Source organism: Schistocerca gregaria, chromosome 8, assembly GCF_023897955.1.
Source record: "Schistocerca gregaria isolate iqSchGreg1 chromosome 8, iqSchGreg1.2, whole genome shotgun sequence".
NCBI lineage: Eukaryota > Metazoa > Arthropoda > Insecta > Orthoptera > Acrididae > Schistocerca > Schistocerca gregaria.
The window spans coordinates 432,315,490-432,342,223 of record NC_064927.1 but is presented as its reverse complement, the minus strand read 5'-3'; the positions used below and the strand labels follow the sequence as shown (position 1 = coordinate 432,342,223).

The window sequence follows — 26,734 nt, the reverse complement described above, 5'->3', positions numbered from 1 at the left end:
TTATGCGGAATGTACGTTGGCAGAAGTAGATTCGCTCTACAGTCTAGGCTCAGATAACGATTCTCTGAATTCTGTCGATAGAGTCCCTCGAAAACAACCTCGTCATTTATCCCGTATAAGCCCGCCTCACAATTGCTTCGATGTGTTCCTTTTAGTCAGGCCTGGTGTGGATCCAAAACACACGAATAGAGCAATGGGTACGCACTAGTGTCTTGCACCTAGCGAGGAGGCGCAATGGTTAGCACACTGGACTGGCATGCGGGAGGACGACGGTTCTATCTTCAGGCAAATGCTCGCATGAATCCTTCGAAAGGTCGCGGCCGACTTCCTTCCTCAGCCTTTCTTAATCCGATGGGACGACGACCTCGCTGTTTGGTCTCTTCACGCAGTTCAGCCAACCAACTCGTGTCCTGCTTGCAGTCTCCTTTACAGATGAACCACAGTTGCCTAAAATTCTCCCTTCTGTATTAGAATTCATACATGCTCATTCCGTTTCATATTACTTTGCAACGTTACGCCTAGATATTTAATCGACGTGGGTGTTTGAGGCAGTAGAATACTACTACTGCGTTAAAGCATTATAGGTTTGTTTTTCCAAGTCACCTGCATTAATTTACATTTTTTTGACATTTATAGCTGCCATTTCACAATAGACAGAAATTCAAGTCATCTTGTATCCTCTTACGTCGTTCAGCGACGACACATTCCCAAATAACAAAGCATCATAAGCAAACAACCGCAGACTGCTGTTTACCCTGTCTGCCAGATCGTTAACACAGAATGAGATTTTCACTCTGCAGCAGAGTGTGCGCTGAAATGAAACTTCGTGGCAGATTAAAACTGTTTGCCGGACCGACACTCGAACTGGAGACCTTGCCTTTCGCGGGCTAGTGCTCTACCAACTTTTTTTTAAAATTAATATAGGTAAGTAAGGTAGGAGAAACGGAAACCTTTATTATTCACAAAAGAAACATAGTAAGTCCTGACACATGATAACTGTCCTAGAAGTAACCTCGCTGCCGTCCTACCATGCAGCATGACGTAGCAACAAAATCAAAGTGAGGCCACCTCCGGCACCCTAAAGAAAAGTATTTATGAATATGAAAACAAAATTTGAAGTACATCCATTTGCTAACTGTTTAAGCGTGAGTTTTTCGTAGGTCGCATACTGGCATAGTGTTCTTAGTCGATCAGATTACTTGGTCGGTTTCACAACGAAAGCACCGCCGCTCATCTTTGCGCACCGGCACACCGCAAGTATATGGCGGTTCCGCAAAGACCGTTACTGGGAATTGGCATACCAATCCTTGTACTTTTGTAGCCGTAATAGTGTCTGTCTTGCAAGTATTGCCAGTAATCCAGGACGTTCAGTAAATTCGTACGTGTGTCTCTATAGATGTAATGGACCGTCATACCTGTGATCCACGCCACTGCATTCGTCTTATGACGCGGAAAATACGTTTCCTCTGGAAAAAATACTATGTCAGAACAGACTGCTGTATAGATAGTGCGCCGAATGAACGCTATTATCTTTCTTCCGAGAGTCCAGAGAGCCGATGCCTCGCCGCAGACCAGCCGATGGTCGTCCGTATCCAGCACGCCGCATTGCTGACACAAGGGCGAATCCGCCAAATGTATTGCGTACTTTTTATCATTTGTACGGTATTTTCGGTTCACGACACTGTACCGTGTTGATCTGACTGATGTAGGTAGGTGGGGGTGGCGGACCGTGCGCCACACCACCTGCCAATTAACAGCTGGATGTTTGCGTTCCACCCTATTCCGGGTGATCTGTCGAAGAAGCAGATGGTACACGTCCTTCGATGTCGACTGTCGGGTCGTCGGTACGGTCTCGAACGGTACTGTGTTCCACGATGAACGTGCGCACATACGTTAAAGGGGGAGAAATATGGCCGACACTGAATGGAGGAAGATGCGATGTTGGTACGAGTCCTTCGATGATCGTCCCCGTAAGCGAGTGATTCCTGTTGCGCCACCGTTTGAGCATAGTATTAATATACATGGCACGCGCCTTCTCGTGCACGTTCACTAAACCAACGCCCCCCTCTCGCGCTGGGAGGGTAAGCGTGTTGTACTGCACCTTAAAGAGTTGTCCCAGGCACACATAGTACCCAAAAGCCGCTTGAATCCTCGTAGCCATCTTGCGCGTCAAGGGGAGAAGGTGTGTCAGGTGGCACATCATGGGCGCGAGATAAAGGTTGACGAGTAACACTCGCTGAAGCATATCCATCGACCGTAGGGCGTTTAGTCGTACTGCCGTGCGGACTCTGAGTAACAGTCTTCGGTAGTTGTCCGCAGCCGTTCTCGCTGTCTCTTTATGAAAGGTGATACCCAAACAGCGGAGGGTTTCCACCTGGTTCTAGTCCACGCCCCACATGCATGAATTGTGATTTTCGGTAGTTAACCACACTTCCAGCTGCCATCCCATACGTCTGTAGCCAATCCAGTGCTGTTTGAGTCTCCCTCTCATTCCGTACGAGGAACACAATATCATCCGCGTATGCTCTGCATTTGAATGATAAATGCCGTAGGGAGATCCCGGTAAGACGGCGGCGAAGTCCTGCGAGGCTCGGTTCTAAGGCGGTCGCATAAAGGAGGATCGACGAGGGGCAACCCTGTCTCACTGATCTTAAGATCTTAAAATACTCAGTTCTCCCTCCGTTGACCACCATCGCTGATCTGGCGCCGTGCAACAGCCGCATCACAGCATTGGTCAATAATGGCGAGACACCCATCCTGTTCATTACCGCCGCGAGGTACACATCATCCACGCGATCAAAAGCATGATCGAAATCTACTGCAACCATCGCCCCCGGAGGCGGCATGCAGCCGCGAGGGCGGCGACGTCACGATGTTCTCCCAAGGCTGTGTGGATATTACTAATGCCTCCAAGACAAGTCTGATCGGCATGTATTCGATTCTCTAGCGACTTTTTGATACGACTTCCCAGAACGCGCATGAAGATCTTGTAGTCACTATTAAGGAGGATCAAGGGGCGATAATCACAAGGCCGTTTGCCACCAAGGGGCTTCGGTATCGGTATCATGAGCCCTTGCGTGAATTGAATGTGAACCAGTTCTTCTTGCCGCAGAAGCTCATTAAACATACATAGCCACATAGCCACAATGGTCACAAAGGCACGATAAAATTCCAACGGGTGGTGGTGATGGTGGGTATTAGAGACGGAGCGCAAGCTCGGGTTAGGGAAGGATTGGAAAGGAAATCGGCCATGCCCTTTCAAAGGAACCATCCCGGCATTTGCCTGAAACGATTTAGGGAAATCACGGAAAACCTAAATCAGGATGGCCGGAGACGGGATTGAACCGTCGTCCTCCCGAATGCGAGTCCAGTGTGCTAACCACTGCACCACCTCGCTCGGTTATTCCAACGGGAATCCGTCATGATCTGGGGACTTGTTGCAAGCACCTCGTGTAATCGCTCCCTCCAGCTCTTCACACGTAATTTCGGATAACCCGCCCTCTTCTCCGTTTACACTCGTCGCGTCTGGGATCTCTTCCAGGACGTTCCCCAGCTCCCTCTGACCATCCCCGTTGCTCGCATAGAATCTGCGAAAATGATCCGTGAATGCCTGTTCTATGCCCCTTTGTGTTGTAAAACGACGGCCATTGCCGAGATCGATCTGAAATTTCTGCGTCTTCTTCGTCTTTCCTTTATCACATAATGCATCGAGGGAACCTCGTTGGGTTGGAAATCCTGCGACCTCGCGCGTATCATCGTACCTGCCATCCTCTGCGTCGCAAGTTGTACCAGCTTCGCCTTAACTCGGTGGACGGCCGTCTGGCGTTCTGATGTAGGTGGTTGAGCTAACAGTTCCCGGAGAGCCGTAAAGTAAAACTCAGTGGTCGTGCGGTGCCATTGAGAAACCTCCTTCCCATAACCTATTAACGTCCTCCGTAAAGCTGGTTTCGCGCACTCGATCCACCACTGCAGGACAGAACCAAAAGAATTTCGTCGACGGAGGCAGCCATGGCAGGCGTCCTCCACCATGCGTCGGCATTCTGCATCTCGCAGGTGGGAGACGTTCATCTTCCAATTACCCCTCCGTCTCCATACCTGCTGTCTATCAAGGTTAACGGTACAAATATATGCCTCGTGGTCTGTAAACGCTGTCGGCCATATTTCTGCATCCACCGTCGACATTGCTAACGGCCTTGAAACGTAGATCCGGCCCAAACGGCCGCGGAGTGGCTAGTAAAAAATGTATTTCCTGGTTGGTTGCGATACTTCAGGTCTCATGTATCGACTAATTCCATCCCGTTGACCAGCTCCCTAAGTTCTTGGCTAGTAGTATAGTTTGGTTGTTGGTCCTTTCTGTCGAGCACACAACTAAAATCTCCGCCGAGTATGTAACCATCGTATCGTCCCTGGAACAACGGTGTAACCTGATGGGCGTAAAAATCTGCTCCGTCCCTTCTCTTATCCGAGCCTGACGGTGCGTATATGTTGATCAAACGTATTCCACCTATGGTCACGGCCGTACCACGGGCAGAAGGCTAATACTCTACTTCGTCTGCACGTATCCTTTCCTTTAATAGTATAGCTGTGCCAACGCCTCTCTCGTCACACTGGGAACAGTAAATGTCGTAACCGTAAAAGTCCTAGGGGGAAAGTACCCAAACTTCTTGTAATAGTGCTATGTCTAAATTCGCAGCCTTTATCATGTCACTGAGCATCTTGATTTTTACCGGCGTCCCAATGCTATTGATGTTAACAGGCGCTATCCGATAAGGTTGTTGCATGGCGGTCAACGTAGATAGGGTACCGTACGGTCGCTAATTTTGCCGTACATAGGCTGCTGTCGGTCTAACGTCCCCCGCCGTCCCCTCATATGGTCTATCATTCCGTGCACTCTGCCGGTCTTACACCGGAAGAGTGCGTGGGAGCAGTTCGTCCAGCATCATCTGTTCCCCACGGGGGTGGCTCTTCCGACCATTCCCCTAGTGTCCCATCGTCGTCGTGCGGTGCAGGCGCCGTAGCCTCCTCAGTAGCCTGTTGCCGTCTATCGAGCTCCTTCGCTGTGTCTGGTGTATCGTCAGCGGTTGGTCGAACCGCCGTCCCGCTGCCCACCGCTGCATCCACGCTGGGCAGTTCTTCTGTATCCATGGTCGTCTGTTCTGTTCCCGTAAACTTCTCAGAGTTGTCTGCTAGACCGAGCGAGGTGGCGCAGTGGTTAGCACACTGGACTCGCATTCGGGAGGACGACGGTTCAATCCCGTCTCCGGCCGTCCTGATTTAGGTTTTCCGTGATTTCCCTAAATCGATTTGGGCAAATGCCGGGATGGATCCTTTGAAAGGGCACGGCCGATTTCCTTCCCTCACCCGAGCTTGCGCTCCGTCTCTAATGACCTCGTTGTCGACGGGAAGTTAAACTCTAATCTCCTCCTCCTCCTCCTTGTCTGCTAGATCAGAGTGGTCGTTCTCCACCGTGAGGCGGCGCTTCTTCCGGCGTTTTGGTGATCGCTGTTTACGTTGCCGGGCCTCGGAATCAGAGGTCAGCATGGTCTCCAGTTGTTCGTGGGGGGCGTCGGAACTGTGCGCCGTCGTATTATCGACGTCTCGAAGTGCCTTACCTGAAGGGGCCGCAAGCGGAACCGAAGAGAGGGCGTCCTGTGACTGCTGCAGGCGGTCCAGCGCAACGTCGTCTTTCTGTGGCTCGCCACGATCCACCGCCGTCTGCATGTTCTGGTACGAGTCTGTCTCGCGGCCCACGTCATCACGTAACGCGGCGACGTAAGTCATGGGGAGCACAGTCGGATGCGGCGTGAAGGGTGGATCATCCCGTGGCAGCTGTAATAACCTTCGTTGAGCACACTCAGAACGTATGTGTCCCTCCTTCCCACATCCAGAGCACGTCCTTGGTTGTCCGTCGTAAATGACAATCGCCCTACTCCCCGCGATGTACAGGTATGACGGGACGTGTTTTCGGAGTTCGATCCGTATTTGTCTGACGCCATTGAGGATAGGATACGTCTTGAAACTCGCCCAGTTTTCAGCCACGTGGGATAGGACCGTTCCGTAAGGACGCAGGGCGTCTGTCACCAATTCTTCTGGCACTTAGAATGGAAGCTCAAGGACGCGGATCATTCGGAGGCCCATGCCAGCGTGTTTAAATGTTACCGCTCCAACATTCCCGTCCGAATGACAGAAACGAAGTCCTTGTCGGTGTCGAAGAAGTAGTTCGTCACATGCCCCTTAGTAATGAACTTGACATAGACCACGCTGCTTACTATAGATAAGTGTATTCCAACTAGAACGTCAGGTTCGATTTTCACCTCGCCTCGTAAATAACGTTCGATCTCGTAAGCCTTCGGTCGAGCATATTCGTTATCGAAACTAAATTTCAGTGTCGATTTGCGGAACGACAAGGCCATGATTCGTTCTATGTATACCGAGACACACCGCTACACACTTAACGTAAACACCTCTCACGCAGACGTGTGGCAGGGACGCAAACACAGTCCGAACCGCTGCGCCGCCGAAGGCTGACTGTGACCTATCCAAGCACTACTCACGACCCCTCCTCGCAGCTTCACTTCTGCCAGTACCTCGTCTCCTACCTTCCAAACTTTACAGAAGCTCTTCGACGAACCATGACGCACTAGCACTCCTGGAAGAAAGGATATTGCGGAGACATGGCTTAGCCACAGCCTAGGAGATGTTTCCAGAATGATATTTTCACTTTGCAGCGGAGTGCGCGCTGATATGAAACTTCCTGGCAGATTAAAACTGTGTGCTGCGAGAGAGTCGAACTCGGGACATTAGCCTTTGTAGAGCACTTGCTCGCGAAAGGCAAAGGTCCCGAGTTCGAGTTTCGGTCCGGCACACAGTTTTAATCTGTCAGGAAGTTTCATATAAGCGCACATTCCGCTGCAGAGTGAAAATCTCATTCTGTGTTAATGTATTAATTAAATAACAACGGTCCCATCACTCTTCCATGGAGCACACCTGATAATACCCTTGTCTCTGATGAAGACTCGCCGTCAAGGACGCTGCTGTTATTTAAGATGTCTGCGAGCCGGTCGGAAACCTGGGAACCTATCCCGTACACTTGTGCCGCCGCTAACAGTTGGGAGTGTGCTTCATGGAAATCTGGGAATACAAGAGTGGTTGAAGCTTTTTCAAGAGTGCTTGGTAATTTCTATATCTATATCTACATGATTGCTCTGCAATTCATATTTAAGTGCTTGGCAGAGGGTTCATCGAACCACAATCATACTACCTCTCTACCATTGCACCCCCGAACAGCGCACGGGAAAAACGAACACCTAAACCTTTCTGTTCGAGCTCTGATTTCTCTTATTTTATTTTCATGATCTTCCCTACCTATGTAGGTTGGGCTCAACAAAATATTTTCGCATTCAGAAGAGAAAGTTGGTGACTGAAATTTCGTAAATAGATCTCGCCGCGACGAAAAACGTCTTTGCTTTAATTGCGAGGCGCCGGGGCTAGCAGTGTATTTGACACTAAATTATTCTAGAATCTACATATGTAAATGATGCTCTAAGCCTCCCCTATTCCAACTCCGACTTTTGCTGTTGCACATGGATTAAAAAGATACGCGAACTGACTGTAATCGACCCTCCAAGTGGAGTAGAAAAGTGTTTGGCACCTGAAATAATTTAATTTGATAAATAAGTTAAATAAAGGGAGGTTTCATTAACGTAGTCAGAAATGATATGGTTGCTCTACCGATTAACAGAATGAAAGTTCTGTCCAAAATAACAATATGATTTATTAAGACTAAACACCAAATAATAAACAAAAACACATGAAACATTTACAGTACATCAAATTGGCTCAAATTGGATACTCAAATAAATGCTGTGAAAGTGAAGTTGTCCCTAAACTAGATTGTGACGTTTATGACGAAGTGGTATGTGGACCCAATTCCTTGCAACTAAAATCTTAAGAGAGACACAGCTAACCCAACATTAATTGCTGCTACGTTAGTGACAACTCAGACAATGAACACCCAAGACAGAACAAAGTTAGAAAAGATAAACAGGCGCGCCCTGCTGAGCTCTGATTACCACCTAGCATAATTCCCTGCTTTGCCGGTGCTGCGGACGTACATTAGCAAGCTGTCTTCTTAACTGCACGGACACGATCTGGCGTACTGGAGGCGATGGCTGGTTGGTTCGACGTATCGTCGTGGTGATGATAATGCCGCGAGTGTAGTCCGAAACTAATTATCCTGTTCTGGTTGTTCCAGACTAAAGACTTCCTAGCAATACAAATGCGCCTCTGAGGGAGACGAAGAAGGCTCGCCACACAATCACTGACGGTACAGTGACTGATTTTAACAACCGAAGTCACACAGTAACTCCGATACAGTCAACTTAAGCCAAAACTGCTCAAGACACACAACATAGGCCAATTGTACGCAGAACGCTCAATTGCCAACTGTACTCGGAAAGTTACGTTGAAGTCGAAACTTCAGCAACTTCGTTAAACAGTTACAACCAAATAAAAGTATATTAGACAGCCAACGGAAGGGAGGCTATCCAGAGCAGTGAGAGCTAAGTCTTGTAACCTGCTCCTACCGAAAGGCGAGAGCCGACTCTCTCAAGAGCACCCGTACATGACGAACACAGATCATTCCCGCTCCCACGACAGTGGCCGTGGTTAAACGTTCCAATCAGGAACTCGACAACCGGTGGAAAATTCCTCTCTATTGCCGAAGCACTACCATTCCACCAATGGAGATTCTTGGCCTCGAGTTCTGCACCGATTTTGCTACGTCACGGAGCTATGCCCTGAGCAAGCCAATGACAGTTACGATTTTGCAGAAAACGCGGGAATTTGCCCGCCAAGACTGCTTGGGAACGCAAGTCATTGCCACGCCTCACTGGTAGCCCACCAGAAAGTGTTTTCGCTAAGTTTCTGCGAAGTAACGGAATCTCTAGTCCAGCCGCTCCTTCAGGCCGCTGCAGGCGTGTCTCCGCCGCTATTATATGTCGGCATCTGGAAAGCATTCACTCGACTCCCTCAAACCCGTCGGCTTAACACTTTCAAGATCAGCAGAGCCCGCCTGTCACCGGATCACCCGGGTGACTAGAGACGCTGCGTGGGAAGTCCGCTTGTGAAGGAATAGCAACATTTCACCGCATGCAATTAGAGAGGAAAATCGAATTACTCAGAGTAAGATAGAAATATGAGAGGAGGCTTCTGCCACCTCTCATAATGACTTCCATCCGAACTCGCGTATCATATCTGCCACACTCTCTCCCCTATTACGTGATAATACAAAACGAGCTGCCCTTGTTTGCACCCTTTCGATATCCTCCGTCAACCCCACCTGGTAAGGATCCCATACCGGGCAAGCAATATTCTAACAGAGGACGAACGAGTATAGTGTAAGCTGTGTCTTTAGTGGACTTGTTGCATCTTCTAAGTGTCCTGCCAATGAAACGCAACCTTTGGCCTTCTCTACAATATTATCTGTATGGTCTTTCCAACTGAAGTTGTTCATAATTTTAACACCCAGGTACTTAGTTGAATTGACAGTTTTGAGAATTGCACTATTTATCGAGTAATCGAATTGCAACGGATTTCTTTTGGAACTCGTGTGGATCACCTCACACTTTTCGTTATTTAGCGTCAACTGCCACCCGCCACACCTTGCAGCAATCTTTTCTAAATCGCTTTGCAAGTGATACTGCTCTCCGGAAGAATTTACTATCTACGGGAAATTACAGCATCATCTGTGAACAACCAAAGAGAACTGCTCAGATTGTCACCAAGGTCATTTATAAAGATCAGGAACAGCAGAGGTCCCAGGACGCTTCCCTGGGGAACACCTGATATCACTTCAGTTTTACTCGATGATTTGCCGTCTATTGTGTTTTGGTCCACTCCAGTTCCTACGAAGTTGTCAAACAATATCCCGGTGCACAGAACCGTAGGCTTTCTGAAAGGCGACCAAGATGACTCATGACCTCTCGCTACCCTGTGTTATCAGATACAAGTCGAAAGAAAAATATTTCTCCGTCGAGCGGCAGTGACACTTTAGGAAGTCGCGCCCCGCTGGCGTGTGGAGAGCTGCCGCCGCGGTGGCGTGAGGGACGTCCGGCCATTACTCTGCAGCTGCGCTGGCAGCGGGCCAGCCAGGGAGGCGCCTTCCGCACAGTGGCCTAGCGGCCGGCTGCGTGGTGGGGGCTGCCGCGTGGACGCCAGGGCAGCAGACGAATGGCCGACGCCGGCGGCGACAAACGCCCTGTCAGACGGCGCGAACGCACAGCATTTCCCGACACAGATTCCCTCCGTCCCCCAGCCAGCAGCTGCCCGTGTGTGTGTGTGTACGTAAGCTGCCACTGCGCCGCAGAAGAGCGTGAGTCCACAAGACAGCAAAGCAAGAGAGCGGGTCCAGGCTACGCGGGCACTTCTATCATACGAGGATCGCCCTTCGAGGTTTAGAAACAAGCGTTATATGGCCCTACTGAGGTACACTGTAAAACGAAAACATTATTGCCACTGCCCACGGCCATACTGAGAGCACATGACGCCGTGAGGACGCGTATTCACCATCTGATGCAAAACACCTAGTTATTAGTGACCATTTATATACACTACTGGCCATTAAAATTGCTACACCACGTAGATGGCGTGCTAAAAACGCGAACTTTAACCGACAGGAAGCAGATTTTGTGATACGTAAGTGATTAGCTTTTCAGAGCAATCACACAAGGTTGGCGCCGGTGGCGATACCTACAACGTGCTGACATGAGGAAGGTTTCCAACCGATTTTTCATACACTTACAGCAGTTGACCGGCGTTGCCTGGTGAAACGTTGTTGTAGTGCCTCGTGTAAGGAGGAGAAATGCCTGCCATCACGGTTCCGACTTTGATAAAGGTCGGATTGTAGCCTATCGCTATTGCGGTTTATCGTATCGCGACATTGCTCATCGCGTTGGTCGAGATCCAATGACTGTTAGCAGAATATGGAATCGGTGGGTTCAGGAGGGTAATACGGAACGCCGTGCTGGTTCTCAACGGCCTCGTATCACTAGCAGTGGAGATGACAGGCATCTTACGCGCAATGCTGTAACGGATCGTGCAGCCACGTCTCGATCCCAGAGTCAACAGATGGGGACGTTTGCAAGACAACAACAATCTGCACGAACAGTTAGGCGACGTTTGCAGTAGCATGGACAATCAGCTCGAAGACCATGGCTGTGGTTACCCTTGACGCTGCATCACAGAGAGGAGCGCCTGCGATGGTATACGCAACGACGAACTTGGTTGCACGAATGGCTAAACGTCATTTTTTCGGATGAATCCAGAATGTGTTTACAGCATCATGATGGTCGCATCCGTGTTTGGCGACATCGCGGTGAACGCACTTTGGAAGCTTGTATTCGTCATCGCTATACTGGCGTATCACCCGGCATTATGGTATTGGGTGATTTTGTTTACACGTCTCGGTCACCTTTTGTTGGCATGGACGGCTCTTTAAACAGTGGGCGTTTCATTTCAGATATGTTACGACCCGTGGCTCTAGCCTTCATTCGATCCGTGCGAAACCCTACATTTCAGCAGGATAATGCACGATCGCATATTGCAGGTCCTGTACCTTCCTTTCTGGATACAGAAAATGTTCGACTGCTGCCCTGCCCAGACCGTTCTCCAGATCTCTCACCAACTGAAAACGTCTGGTCAATGTTGGTCGAGCAAGTGGCTCGTCACAGTTCGTCAGTCACTTCTCTTGCTGAACTGTGGTATCGTGTTGAAGCTCCATGGGCAGCTGTACCTGTACACGCCATCCAAGCTCTGTTTGACTCAATGCCTAGGCCCATCAAGGCCGTTATTACGGCCAGAGTTGGTTGTTCTGGATACTGATTTCTCAGGATCTATGCACCCAAATTGCATGAAAATGTAATCACATGTCAGTTCTAGTATAATATATTTGTCCAATGAATACCAATTTATCATCTGCATTTCTTCTTGGTGTAGCAATTTTAATGGCCAGTAGTGTGTATAATATATGCGAGTAGCACCAGCAACGCTTATCGATAAATGCACTGTCGTACCATCTCTGGAGCCACCGCTAGTATTTCCGGGTCGTCCTCTGTCGAGAGGGCAGTGAATTCGTGAGGGGGCGGGGGGGCAGGGGGTGGGGGCGGAGCTCCAGTGAGATGTGGACAGCCAGTACTTGCCAACCGCTGGCCACACACATGGAAGGAGAAAGGAGATTGGAGCTGTAACGACCTGTGGTTGGTCGTCTCATTGGGCGACGTGTCTTTCGTCTTCTGATCGTTTCTGGGTCTCGTCACTTGGTCATTTTGCGGGACGTGGGTCGGTTCCTTCCTCGTGCAGAGACGTCATTGCCGATGGGGAAGAGTTACCCTGTGCGTGGATGGGTCCGAGCCAGGGTGCCCGGGTCGCCGCGTCTCCGAATTCCTAATGGACATCGATGTGCGTTGGGTTGGAGCTGCAGTTAGCTTCGGAAGCCAAGACTCGCCCGATCGTTGCCGACACACGTAACTTGAGAAAGAACGACCTGGGTTGGTCGTTCGGTCGGTCGTCTCATCGGACGACGTGTATTCGGTCGCCAACCGCTAGTGGAAACTTTGTGGGTTGAATTGATTAGTCCTTGTTGTTCCACAGTGATTGCTTTTACGATTGTTCGAGTTCTTGTGCAAGTGTGTTTATGTGGTACCGTGCATAGCTTCTGTGATATCCACTGAGCAGATGAATGCTGTCTGCGCACTGGAGTAGTCAGTCGGTCGGTTGAAATAGAGCAGCAAGTGTGTCGGGTGGAAGGGAATTGGTGGAATTGATTAGGCTGTTGGTTGGTTCTTCAGCCGTCCCTAGGTCGTGTTGCCATTCGATTGTTTAGTGTTACGCTTGGCTGCCTGTCTCACCTAACTGTGCTTAGAGATTCCTCCCCAAGCCGACCCTTGGAACGCTTCTAAGCACCATTGTTTGGTGTTTGTTACTGTCATTTTATTTGGTCGCAGGTACTGTGCCAGGCCTTCAGCCGTGTATTTATATTGTCTGTTTTATGTTTAGTTTGTGGCTCTGAGCACTATGGAGATTTACATCTGTGGTCATCAGTCCCCTAGAACTTAGAAGTAATTAAACCTAACTAACCTAAGGACATCACACACACCCATGCCCGAGGCAAGATTCGAACCTGCGACCTTAGCGGTCACGCGGTTCGAGACTGAAGCGCCTAGAACCGCACGGCCACACCGGCCGGCTCTGTATTTAGGCCTTGAGCCGTGTTTGTTTCAAAATATGTGGCTTTAATATGTAAAACCTTGTCTGTAAAGTTTCTGTTTAACGGTCTCGAATTCTTGAAACAGCCTTCAGCTGTGTTCTGTAAATGTTTATCTTAAGGTAGTCTTAATTATTCTTCAGCCGATAAGATACTTCAAGTTTTCTTAAGATGTTTTTCTGTTGTACTGTGTAAAGCTTATCATTAAGGCCTCTCTTTAATTATCTAAAGAAAATTCTTTTATTGGTCTTTCAGCCGAAGACCTAACTTGAATTTTCCTTAATAGTGAAACGTCCCCTTAGAAAAATTATACATGACTGTGCTTAAAGTGACACACAATGTTTTTAGCGCAACGCAATCTGACTTTCAAAAATCCCTACAAAAGAATGGCCCTTACTTACATTAACCTAAACGTTTCACAAATCACTTACCTCACAAGAATGTTGGTTACTCGAACTACTGAAATACAGCAAGCGCCACTACTGCCAGCTAAATAAAAGGTTCAAACTACAGAAGGCACTAAATGCTGATAGGGATAGTTAGCAAATGAAAGATTTTAATAGAGAACAAACAATGTATTTACCTTAATATCATCAAAAGTCATAATATATATAGCATTTCATGACATCCAGTCTTACAAATTTCAAAACTCCGCCATTTCTCTCCCCACATCCACCACTGCTGGCGGCTCACCTCCAACTGCACAACGCTACGCGCTGTTAACAGCCAACTGCCCAACACTACAATGGCAAACTAGTCACAGACTGCACACAGCACAGCCAGTGATTTTCATACAGAACGCTACGTGATGTTACCATTAAAAAAACCTAAACAGCCTACTTACATAGCCCCCTTGCTCCCCACAAAAAATTTACAAATTGTATTGGGCAGTGTCCAATACCGATTTGAAAATTTTTTCATAATTACAATAACAAAGAAATCAAATATCACACTTATCTATACAATGTTGGTCAAAAGCTAAAATTTTCTCACAGTCCATAAAGACAGTCCTGATCGTTCATCACAGTAAAATTGCAGTGTTTTCTTTGCAAAGTCTGAGCAGTAAAAGAGAATGCACACGGAAGTAATGGATTCCCATGCAGTCTTGAAGAAGCAGTGTTGTCCTTCCAACAGAAAGACAGTGCTGACTCTTGATGTGCAGAGAGGTAATGGGCCACAACAGAGCAAACCCACAGCAGAGTCAGTCAAAGTTTTGATGAATATTAGTTGGTAGGTCATCACAAAGCAAACCCACTGTAGTCCTCGTAGAGATTACGGTATTAGTGGGCCACCAGAGGTGCTATGCATGTACTATGACCATCAGAAATTTGATGAACTGGCGTCAATTACAATTTTATAATATGAGAATACAATAACAAAGGTACAAAATACATTATTAAAGAACATAACAATACAGATAAATTTGTAGTAGTACAGGCTTTACAAAATAATAGAAATAAACAGATACATCAGTGTTACAGGAATTATGACATAAGTGAATATACAAAATAATGAGAATAGTTTTCGAAACATTAATTTCACACATGAGCATTAAAATAGAACAGAATAAATAATGTCTAAACATTTTTACAAAGAAAATAACATAGTATTTGAAAAATTCTACAACATAAACCATATTAGCTAAACACATAAAGACAGGAGAAACACAAATGAGGAGTGCACAAACACATAGCAGAAAAATACAAAAGGAAAGGCAGGGTTCGTTTTACTGCAATATCTTGCAAACAAAATTTTCTTTAGTTCTTGCAGATGTCCCTTCGTTCTTCATTATTCCCAAAAAGTCCTATCTATACCTGCTTTCTGCACCTTTTTGGTATAACTTCTCAATGCATTTCTTCCAATTCACCGCAACCCATTCTCTTATATAGCCTACCCCCTCTTAAGCTAACTTAAATCTACTGAGCTCAGATGCTAAATGAAGGGATGAGGCAATGCACCAGCACAAACCCATTAACACAAACAGCAATGATAATAAATGCAAATTGGCAAAGCAAGCAGCATAAATTAGCAAAGCAATGCAATATTACAACTAATATAAGGCAATGCGCACCAAACAAGAAAAATAAATCAGTAGTAAAACTAGCTTAGCAGAGTAATACAAAGTGAAATTTAGTAGCACTATGCCTGGCAAACAGCAGCAGCAAATGCAATAGCTTATATTTAAACATAACAAAGCTCAAGCAGAAAAAATATTACACTAAGATGGCCATGTTTAATACCTATGTCACATCTTAACGCTAGAGTGATGCATCACAATTTATTCTACAAAAGAAATTACCAAGTACTTGAAAATAAAATTCTGTATGCAATTCCTGTGAAGGGAAATGTCTTTGTGCTCCTTCGTTTTTTTGAAGTACATCATGAAGTTATTCTTTACTGGGTCTGTAGGCATAAAGTATTTATATTAGTACAACTATAAAATTTTACTTTAACCAATGCTGCAGGGCAGCTAGAAACTAGATATTAAACAAATTGAGCAATCTCTCAACTAGAAAGACAATAGATGTAAAAATGTTTCTCATCACTTCATGAGGCATTTTAGTAAATATCATAAAATGAGAGCTCCAAAGTGTAATCATATGTTTTCAAGTTTGAACGTGTTGTATTTCCGACACTTTTTACAAAGAAATTTCAATAGCGAGGATAATGGCCTCCTTTTTTTTCACCTGTGCCTCTGAAAGGCACCCACTAATGGCTTTTTTTCCAGGCGGCTGTCGTGCAGCTGGGTGCTCACGACGCATTACATGAAGGTGGTCACTTAACTTTCTCACTGAAATATTTACGACACCAGTTCGCACTACAGTGACAGTCTCATATAAAAAATTTCACAGGTCGAGAATTTGCGTTACAAATGCATAGAAACAAAATCCTATAACTACAGCAGTGTCCAAAAAATTTTCGTCGGCGTTGTGATACATTTACGCATATACATACATTTCATAATTCTGAAAGTACGATTCTTGGTTTCCAACATCCTTTTCCACAAATCAGAGTCCCTAACTACTCATTATTCCTTACCTTATTATACGTATACATATTCATCGACACTTCTTCAATATTTCATCATAAGAAATACGTTGCATAATCAAATTGCTCATATACGGTAGCGTCATCTTATTGATCATAAACGTACTTCAACAGCATAATACACATCGTCGTCGTAATAATATCATAACATCTCAGTCAATTCTCAAAATCGTCATAGCTTCCTCCAATAATTTCAAAACCTAAAAAAAATTATCTTCTCATTTCAATAGTGTCATCTACCTCAAACGCACTTTAAAATCATGATCCCATACCAAATATATCATTCAAAGTTCTCATAGTATCACAATGGTTCCGAAAAAATATGAATAGTTCACAAAGTACAGACAAAATACAATTTCGTAAGTGTGAAGTTATCCAACTGTGTAATTACCTAAACATCTGTCACTGATGTAGTAAAATAAATATTTGTTTCTCTCAGTTAAATGGTGAGGTAACTGTGTAATTCTGTGTTAGACAAATATGGTACCGATGTGTAAAGTTGTATAAGCAAATACCATATTAGCTAGGGCTCCTTGTGCTTGCCAAACACATGATACATAAAGTAAACGTGTACACCTCTGAGGATTAATGTAATTGTACCCTCAGGTGTTACAGATTACAGCACTCACTCAAATACGTGTACTGTAGCACTAAACTGTGCATCTTGTTGTAAGATAATCCTGTGGAAGTGTCATAGTTATCGTCCTCTGTAAGCAAAGTTCTCAATGTACTCACCTCATCATAAACAAAAGTGAAATACTTTGCGTATAGATATCTTAGTTATTACGCTTATTGCCGTGATGAAGAAAGTACTGTGCTGTAACGTATTGTTGTGGTACGGAAAAGGCTGTCTCACTGTAGCTATACGACAAAAGTTACTACTAAAACATGTTTTACTTTCCAGAATAATTCAGAAAAACTGTGCCGATATAAAACAGATACACCGCAAAAGCAACATTGTAAATTGTCACTCATTAGTAGCGTCGTGAAAAAATCTTGTAGTTGTCACATAAACTAACCACTGTGTCATCTGGTATCTCACAGAAAGTACTTCTTCAAGTAAACCAAAATGTTGCATTAAAATCTCATTAGCAGTACCAGTGTATGTCCTAAGTATGTAAGCCTTTTAGTCGTTACGTAATCGTGAAACTACCAAGCAAGAATGTACAAATACAACACTGTGTCCTCTGTTCACTACAACAATTCATTCGTAATTTCTGTTTAAAAATGTTCCCTAGGTTCTAGACTGGATATTTAACTTCAAACATTGTTGCATGTTAACACTTTCTTAAGTCTGACAATACTAGAAATGTGAAGTGAAAAGTTTTATGGCAAAGACAAAGTTAAAAAGCAGATTATCTTTCAATAAACGGTTTTACATGTGAAATGTGGTGTAAACCTTTACTCTTCCTAGTACGCAGAGTTTCAATTTGAACGCAATTATCATGAGGTATACGTCGGTAAGGAGTACTTGAATTTTTTTCAAGGTTAGCGTCTATGTTATTGTTCGCTGAGCCAGCCGGCGCACGTGCCTGCCTTCGGTGTGAGTCATTATCTGTCTCTTTGTTGGCGCGCGTCGTTATTAGGATTAAGAGACCTAACTTCTATAGATTCACCTTGTCGAGAGGGCACTCCACTATTTGAATCCCGCCAGTTCTGATGAAATTCAGGTCTGTCGTTACGATTATATCGTCTGTCGTCATGTCGGTAGAGTCCATAGTTTCTTTCTTGTCGGTCACGTGGTTGAGAATTTCTCCCTGAATCGTAACTGCGCGCTGAACTGTTGGGTCTGAAGTTATTCTGTCCCCCATGATGATAATTGTTTTGGATCCCATATTGGCCATTTCTATGGTTATCTCTGTCATAGTCATTATTACGGAAATGCGATCTTTCTCTGTGAATATTATTCTGCCAACGGTTGAAATACGGGTGGTGTCTGTTTTGGACACGATTTGTATTGTGAGAATAGCCTTGTCGTGTCCAGTTATTATTTCTGTCATCGCGGAATTGTGACAGATGTGATCTGTAATTATTGTGCTCCTGTTTTCGCATTCCGCGAATGTCAGTGTCAATTTCTAATTCTTGCAAGAGTCCCTGAAAATCTTCAATGTCGTCTTTGCAACGTCCTGCCAAAATAATATGTCATAAATGTCCAGGCATTTTGATTAAGCAAATGCGGATGAGTTCTGAGGGGCTGTATGGGTTTGACAGGTACTGATTCTTGTGCAACATGTCTTCAAAATATTTCACAAGACAGGAAAATTCAGATTGTTCGAAATGTTTCATCATTATGATGCTATGTTCTACTCGGTCTTGTGTAGCTTGAGACCAATATGCTGAGAGGAAGGCATGATAAAATTCTCCTTCACTGTGATAATTGTGAATGACTGGTCGCATTCTTACAGCTGGTTCATTCTCTAAGTAGCCACACATAAATTCTAATCTGTGCTCTAATGACCAGTTGGGAGGAAAAAAATGAGAGAATTGATGGAGCCACGCTTGTGCATGAATGTCGTTGCTATAATTCTTAAATGTTTTGAATTTACGTGTAGTAATGGACAGCTTATAGTTAAAATCATCGTGTCGGCGAGTAGCATATTGGTCATTGTTACGTCGTGTCGGCGGTTCCATCTCAAAATTCGGTGCACCTTGCCAATTTCTTTCATAATTTCCGAAATTCCCTGTGTTATTATTTTGTGGCTTTTCCGTATTTCTAAATCCCTCTTCCTGTGTTGGAGCGCGAGTGTCCTCTGAAATATGTAATTCTTGTATTACCTGTGTCAGCTGATCTTGTACTTCCGGTATTTCTCTTTTGTGTTGCGTTTTAATTCGATTCTGATTTTGTTTAAATTTCTTAATTTGTTCATACTCTTCTGTGTCAGTTTTGTGTCATTCAGATTATCATCTATCTTCGTAGATAAATTATTTAGCTGATCCGAAAGTTCAACTACCTTCTCTGATGATGAACTAATTTCCTCCATGTGTCTTTCTGAACCAATTTTCGGAGTATCTACTGTGTCCTTTAAGTTTTCTTAAGTTTTTGCAAGTTGCGTAACTGAATCGGTAGTTGCAACTGAGTCAATTTTAGCTTGCAAGGTCTCATGATTTTCATGAACAATAGATTGCAGTTCTTTTATGGCTGCTTCGTGATTCTGTAATGTATTTTCATGCCGCGAAAAAATAGGTTGAAAATGCTCAGAAATCTGTGTTTTTACGTCATTACAGACTTTTTGACATTTCGATTCAATGTTATGTAACTCAGTATTTAAATCTTCACGTGTTTGTTCAAGTGTGGTGTGTAACTTTTAAAGCTTTTGCTGTGTTTGTCTCTGATTTTGTTCCATTGTGTCTAACGTTTGAAGCTTTGGCTGTGTTTGTCTCTGATTTTGTTCCATTTGTTGCATTAATTGCAATAATAATGTATTTGTGTCTGGAATCTGTTTCTCTATGTTTTTTGGCAGTACATTTTCACCGGCAACATTCACATTTTGACAAACAGAATATGTGTCTTGACTCATTTGAGAAAACGGTGAGGACCCAAAACCTAAGTCTGCAGTATTTGCAATATTGTGTTAATTCATTTCGGATTCCCGAGACAAGCTGTTGCAGACCGATCGATCGATAATGGTTCCCTGTTCACTACTTGTTTCACTGCCTACACCATTATTTGCTGCCCGCTCCATTTCCCTACGCACAATTACCAAATTACTACTTCGAATGTCTGTTAATTCACTACACAGTGGTGCTGATAAGCTACGCTCGTCGTCTCTATTATTTCTCAGTTTACTTTGGAGCCTAGTGTTACGTTTTTCACACGCCATTATTGTCACAATATTTCACATGATAACACATAAAAGCACAATTTGAAGAGCAAAAATAAGAGAACACATTAACATAGCACTGAAAATAATATCTAGTTAATTGGAAGCGCAGCTGCGAAATACCTGGTGCAAATCTACATGCATGCCACAACTGTTTTACTGTACTACAATGAAATACTGCAACTACAAAGGAGATTCTCTCTACAATTACGCGCTAGCAATAAACAATAACTACACTAATTACACAAACTACAAGAAAAAAATCAGAAAATGCCAGTGAGGTATCCTCGGCTAAAGGTCGACATATGGAACGTCCCCTTAGAAAAATTATACATGACTGTGCTTAAAGTGACACACAATATTTATAGCGCAACGCAATCTGACTTCCAAAAATCCCTACAAAAGAATGGCCCTGACTAACATTAACCTATACGTTTCACAAATCACTTACCTCACGAAAATCTTGCTTACTCGAAATACTGCAATACAGCGAGCGCCACTACTGCTAGCTAAATAAAAGATTTAAATTACGGAAGGCACTAACTACTGATAGGGATAGTTAGCAAATGAAAGATTTTAATAGAGAACAAACAATGTATTTACCTTAATATCATCAAAAGTAAAAATATATATATAGCAGTTCATGACATCCAGTCTTACAAATTTCAAAACTCCGCCATTTCTCTCCCCACATCCACCAATGCTGGCAGCTCACCTCCAACTGCGCACCGCTACGCGCTGTTAACAGTCAACTGCCCAACACTACAACGGCAGACAACAATGCAAACTAGCCACAGACTGCACACAGCACAGCCAGCGATTTTCATACAGAGCGCTATGTGGTGTTACCATTAAAAAACCTAAACAGCTTACTTAAAATATGGCATTTAGCCGGAATCTGTAAATGCTGATCGGAAATATTATAACAGACTTTAGCTGAGAAGATATTGTAATTTTACTTAAGTAAGGCATTCAGCCGTTCTCTAAATCCTGGTGTTTTAAAAGCAATCAGCAAAATTTATACTTAATCTGGAGAAGTTACTTAGGCCATGAACTGTGAATTGGTCTTTGTTTCTTTTTTTGTTGTTGTTTTAAAGAGAAAAATGTGCAGTGGTTTGAGGAATAAAGTTGTGTGTGTTCTTGTATAACTAAAAGTAATTGACCTTGACCCCATTCCACAACCTGATCCTCTGTGTCCTGCGAAGCCAGATTATCATCAAACCTCCGACGGGGGTAGCCACGCGGACCGTGGCAAGACGCCTTAGTTCGCACGGCTACCCCGCGCTGCTCCTGGTGAGTGATGCCTTGATGAGCTATGTAACTTGCTATTCAGAAGAAATGAAAACTGCAGTGCAGGATGCCTGAATCTGCACTTACAAAATGCTACGCTAAACCTTTGAAAGAGACAAGCACACATTTTAGCAAAAATACTACGAGGAAAACATAGGAGAGAGTAAACACTTAACTTTCCGCTCTGTACATGTGCACCAGCGGAGAGCTGATGCTCATGGAGGAGCTGAAACACCTTTCTTAAGAGGTGAACACCGCATGTTATCCTTAGTGCTCGTTTTTGTGCAATTAGTAATGAGATACCCCTATTATTATTCCATAAGGCACCACTGAGTGGAACGGTCAAAATGTTTCAAGAGGTTGATTCATTTGTTTCCCAGACTACAAATTCTACATGCTAATGTCGTGTAACAACACGTGCGATTGTAAGCCTTTCGAGTCTGTGTGATTCTCTTCCTATGCACTGATGACAGCTAGTCTGTCGTTGAAATCTAGATCTGCAGTGAAGTGCAGATTGAGTTGCGACTGATACCTGGCTTCATACTTCGAATTACATGAAGAGCGAACGTGCCGGAACTTAACTGTTTTAGCAGCTCAGTAATTTGTTGTTTCCAGTTCAAGTTTGATCAATATCTACAACCCAAAATGTGGTCCTTCCTACCATGTTTACTGACTCCTGTTGATGAGATTACATCAGTTGTTGGTACGAATATTTGATGTACAGAAATGAATACAAAGCTTTTTCTCAAAACGGAGAGAGAGAACTTGAAACGTACCCTTAGAAAAAATAATAAATTACTGTGCTGATTAACCTCTTACATTATTTGATTTTCAAACAGCTGAGCAGAACTGAACGTACTCAGACATTTCGCTCTTTGCCTATTCTGATCAACACTAAACTGACACACAATATTTTTAGCGCAACGCAATCTGACTTTCAAAAATCCCTACAAAAGAATGGCCCTGACTAACATTAACCTATACGTTTCACAAATCACTTACCTCACAAAAATCTTGGTTACTCGAACTACTGCAATAAAGCGAGCGCCACTACTGCCAGCTAAATAAAAGATTCAAACTACTGAAAGCACTAACTACTGATAGGCACAATTAGCAAATGAAAGATTTTGATAGAGAACAAACAATCTATTTACCTTAATAGTGTTCAAAGGTGCAGTCCATGACATCCAGTCTCTGATGGACATAAGTCCATATCGTACGCTCTCAAAACTCCGCCATCTCTCTACCCACATCCACCACTGCTGGCGGCTGACCTCCAACTGCGCAACGCTACGCGCTGTTAACAGCCAACTGCCCGACACTACAATAGCAAATTCCAACAATGCCTCCCAGCCACAGACTGCACACAGCACAGCCAGTGATTTTCGTACAGAGCGCTACGTGGCGGTGGCGTCACCAATATAAGAACCTAAACAGCCTACTTACAAACTACTTAACAATTCTTTGAAACAACATCAACAAGGATACCTTCTGTAGTTTTTCCTTTAATGGGATTTATTACAACACTGATATGATGTGCATAAAGTAAGCAAAAGCACTCCGTCTTCGGGCCACAAGTGGCCCATTGGGACGATCCGGCCGCCGTGTTATCCTCAGTTGAGGATGCGGCTAGCAGGGGCCTGTGGTCGTTGCACCGCTCTCCCGGTCGTTATGATGGTTCCCTTTGACCGGAGCCGCTACTATTCGGTCGAGTAGCTCCTCAATTGGCATCACGAGGCTGAGTGCACCCCGAAAAATCGCAACAGCGCTGAGCGGTCCGGATGGACACCCACTGCGGCAAGGCCGTTGCCTGCATAAGGTACTCCATGACTTTAATTCTCATGAATTTCTGTCTACCCTACTATTAACTTTATTCAGATTTCCACTTCCAGTCGTTCCTTACATATATTCCCCGATATGACACTTTCCAGTGAATTTTAGACAGTTGTGTAATCGTACAATGACAGTAGTTTTCCCTTTTAAGTAGAAATCATAATTTTTGTTTCTGTTGCAAGTTAGCTGACAATCCCGACACCAGCCATCAATTCTCAGCAGATCTTTCCGTGTCTCGTTGCCTGTCGTTGTATTATCGGAAAATTGTCTCATGGTATTTCCGGCGCTTACCAATATATTTTACCTAACCTGTGTTATGGGAGGCTGTTTCGCATATTTCCTTCTAAGATCAGTACTTCAGTTCCCATGTTGCTGTATTGTATGACTCTGACGACGGAAACACGTTAAGTTCCCACTATCCTGTCACTCCAAACTCTCCACGGATATTTTTTCTGCCTTAACTTACGTATGTATCACTGTGATATGTGGCGCAATGTATGTACTGCACCTATTAGTGAACATATTCAACGACGTACAGCCATGGTCTCAAAGTTCCCTAACTTATTCTCCTCATTTTGTATGCGTAAATGATTAAGCTTTATACTAAAGGGGACGGGTCTTCAGAAGCTAATATGGGTAGGGTGTATAGAGGAAAACAAAGGCACACCAGAGAGAATACACTAATGACATAAACCAAATACTTGCGTGAGATTTAGGTGAACTGGGGCTAGGACTGGGAGTTGAGCAGACCTGCGGCTCAGTTTGACAATTGTTTTACTAGATACCAAAATACCGCTGATAACATGATAGAGATACGCTGTCAATAAAACAAGTCATTCCTGTGGCCTGTAAAGATTCTTAAGCAGGGCTCCACACAATCAATACAAAAATGCTTCCATGATGTATAAAGAATCACAATATAGTTTTTACCCTAATATACATAACTGGTCAACAATATTAACAATTTACAATTCTTGGCCCTCAGTCATAACCAATAATCACATGAGACATCTTCAGCAGTAAAATGTAAGATGGTACAACGCTCTTACGAGGGACACCTTTGACCTCAAACACTCGGAACATCACGAAACCATTATTACAATAACACTTGAACATAATAATAAGAAATAAAAATAAAAAACGGTGGTATGTGTCATTTCCAGGCAAAATGCTGCTTTCTACCACAGGTGACAGTTTAGTAGAGAGAAAGTAACGAGATGACACAATAGGAGTGAAATTGTACGTAATTCATGGACGACTGTGTATCATTAACATTTTTAATTAGCAGTGCCAAGAACCCTCTTCTTAATTATAATAGAACAAAACACACACATGCCACATGCCTGATAGTGCTGATATGAGACATCATAGAGCATATGCAGGATTTTGATGAAGTCGTCAAAACGAAGTGGAAAAGAACGTTCTGGACACTTTACTAAAGCCGCGTTTCTACATTCAAAATCACTTCGCAGATTAATTACATTTTCAAATAAAAATATTTTGCCTTTCGCCAAGAACATTGCAACATAGGCGGAAGAAAATTTATTGTAAAATTTATTGTAAATCACAGAATGAGCTTTATTGACGAAATATGATCAAGTATTTTCACTTGTGGCTTGGAACATTTTAACCTTGCAAAATTAGGAGTATTTCTGATATAGACCTCACATTGCCGAAACAAGTAAACATCAAGGGTTTACAACATTTTGCTGTTTTCAGAGGGTAATAACTTCATCATAAAATCTCTCTTTGGAAAACATGCATCTAGATGGGTAGTCCCTTTGTGATCTGACCAGGAAACACGGAGCAATAGGCTCTTTTCACTTGTTACATGTTCGCCAAGGAGTGAAGTTAGAAAGCGTTTCATGTGCCCTTTAGCCATTTTTCCGCTTTTGCTTGCCGTGATATGAACTTTTCGTGGGCAGGTTGTTTCAAGTTCCTTTGAAATATATTTTGGCCAAAAGTGCCCTCTGCTGATATACAACAGATCTTCTAGTCTGTCTGTCATTGATAAAACCACATCAGTTGTGTAGTTGCTTGTAGAGCTATGAACGGACTGCAACACGCTAGCTGTACGTTTCCTCTCCTCTGACAGACAGTGCTGATGATGAAGACATTTCGTACGGAATTGACTCTGCTTTCAGTTACAATGATTTCCTTTCTCCTCATCCTACTCTTGCATAAACACGTACACTTCCTCCACTAATTGTTGTACCTTCTGACGTATCTGTTATCGTCTTCTATGTCTTTATGTGTGACAAATGTAGTAATATGCCTGAATGACATGCCATACTGATTCTTAAGAACACTCTAAGAGACACATTCGCTCTTTTTTTATTTTATTTATTTGTTTGAGACCTCAGCCTTTTGACTGGTTTGGTGCAGCCCGCTACACTTTTAATCTCACAGTAGCACTTGCAACCTATATTCTCAATTTGTTGCTGAATGCATTGTCGTCTCTGTCCTCCCCTACAGGTTTTACCCTCTACACGTTCCTATAGTACCATCGAAGTTATTCTCTCATGTCTCAACAGACGTCTTATTATCCCGTCCATTCATCTTGTGTTTCTTACACATTCGTGTGATCGCAGATTCTGGGGCGAACCCTCTCACTCCTTACTTTATCAGTCCCCCTAATTTTCAACATTCTTCTGTTCCACCACGTCTCAAATGCTTCGATTTTCCACAATTCCGGTTTTGCCACTGTCCATGTTTCACTGCCATTCAATATTGGGCTTCAAACGTATATTCTTAGAAATTATTTCCTTCAAATTGAGACTCGTGTTTGATAGTGTACCTTTTTGTGTTCTATGTTCTCCTTGCTATGTTCATCATTCGTTGTTTTTTTTGCCTAGAAAGCAGAATTCCTTGACTTCCTCTACCTCGCGATTATCAATGCTGATATTAAATTTCTGGCTGTTGTTATCTTTAATGCCTCTCATTACTTTCTTTTCTTCGATTCACTTTAAATTCTGATTCTGTACTTATTAGACGCTCCATTCCATTCTACAGATCCTGTCATACTTCTTCACTTTTTCTGGGGATAGCAACGTCATTAGCAAATAGTATCAGTGAGTCCTGTCTCCGTGGAATTTAATCCCTCACTAGAAAATTAGTTTTATGACCATCATTGCTTCCTCGATGTGTAGACTGAATAGTATGGGCGAAAGAATATCTCTGCCTTACACTCTTTTTAATCTGAGCACTTTGTAGTGCAGCTATACCATACTCGCATTTAGACTTGTTAGTGCAGCTACAACTTGCCACCGTATGATGGCCGTAGCAGAAAAGTGCAGAGTTTTGCACCGAAATGGCGCAGACCACAGTTGTTTTTATCATCGAGTGGTAGACAAGCGTCATTTCGTGTGGTCGCGACTGTTCGAGGTCAAAGGTGCGTCTTGTTTCTTTTAAAAACGATCGTAACACATAACTGCCCATTGACCTACATCTACCATTACAAGTTATGCGCTGTTCTCCAGCA

General features: G+C 43.9%; 1 non-coding gene across 1 annotated transcript; it reads right to left on the bottom strand.

The window, feature by feature from the left end:
• Positions 1–3,324: 3,324 nt before the first annotated feature.
• Trnaa-cgc (transfer RNA alanine (anticodon CGC)) lies at positions 3,325–3,397 on the bottom strand. The gene has a single exon. It is a non-coding gene; the product is annotated as a tRNA-Ala (tRNA).
• Positions 3,398–26,734: the final 23,337 nt, after the last annotated feature.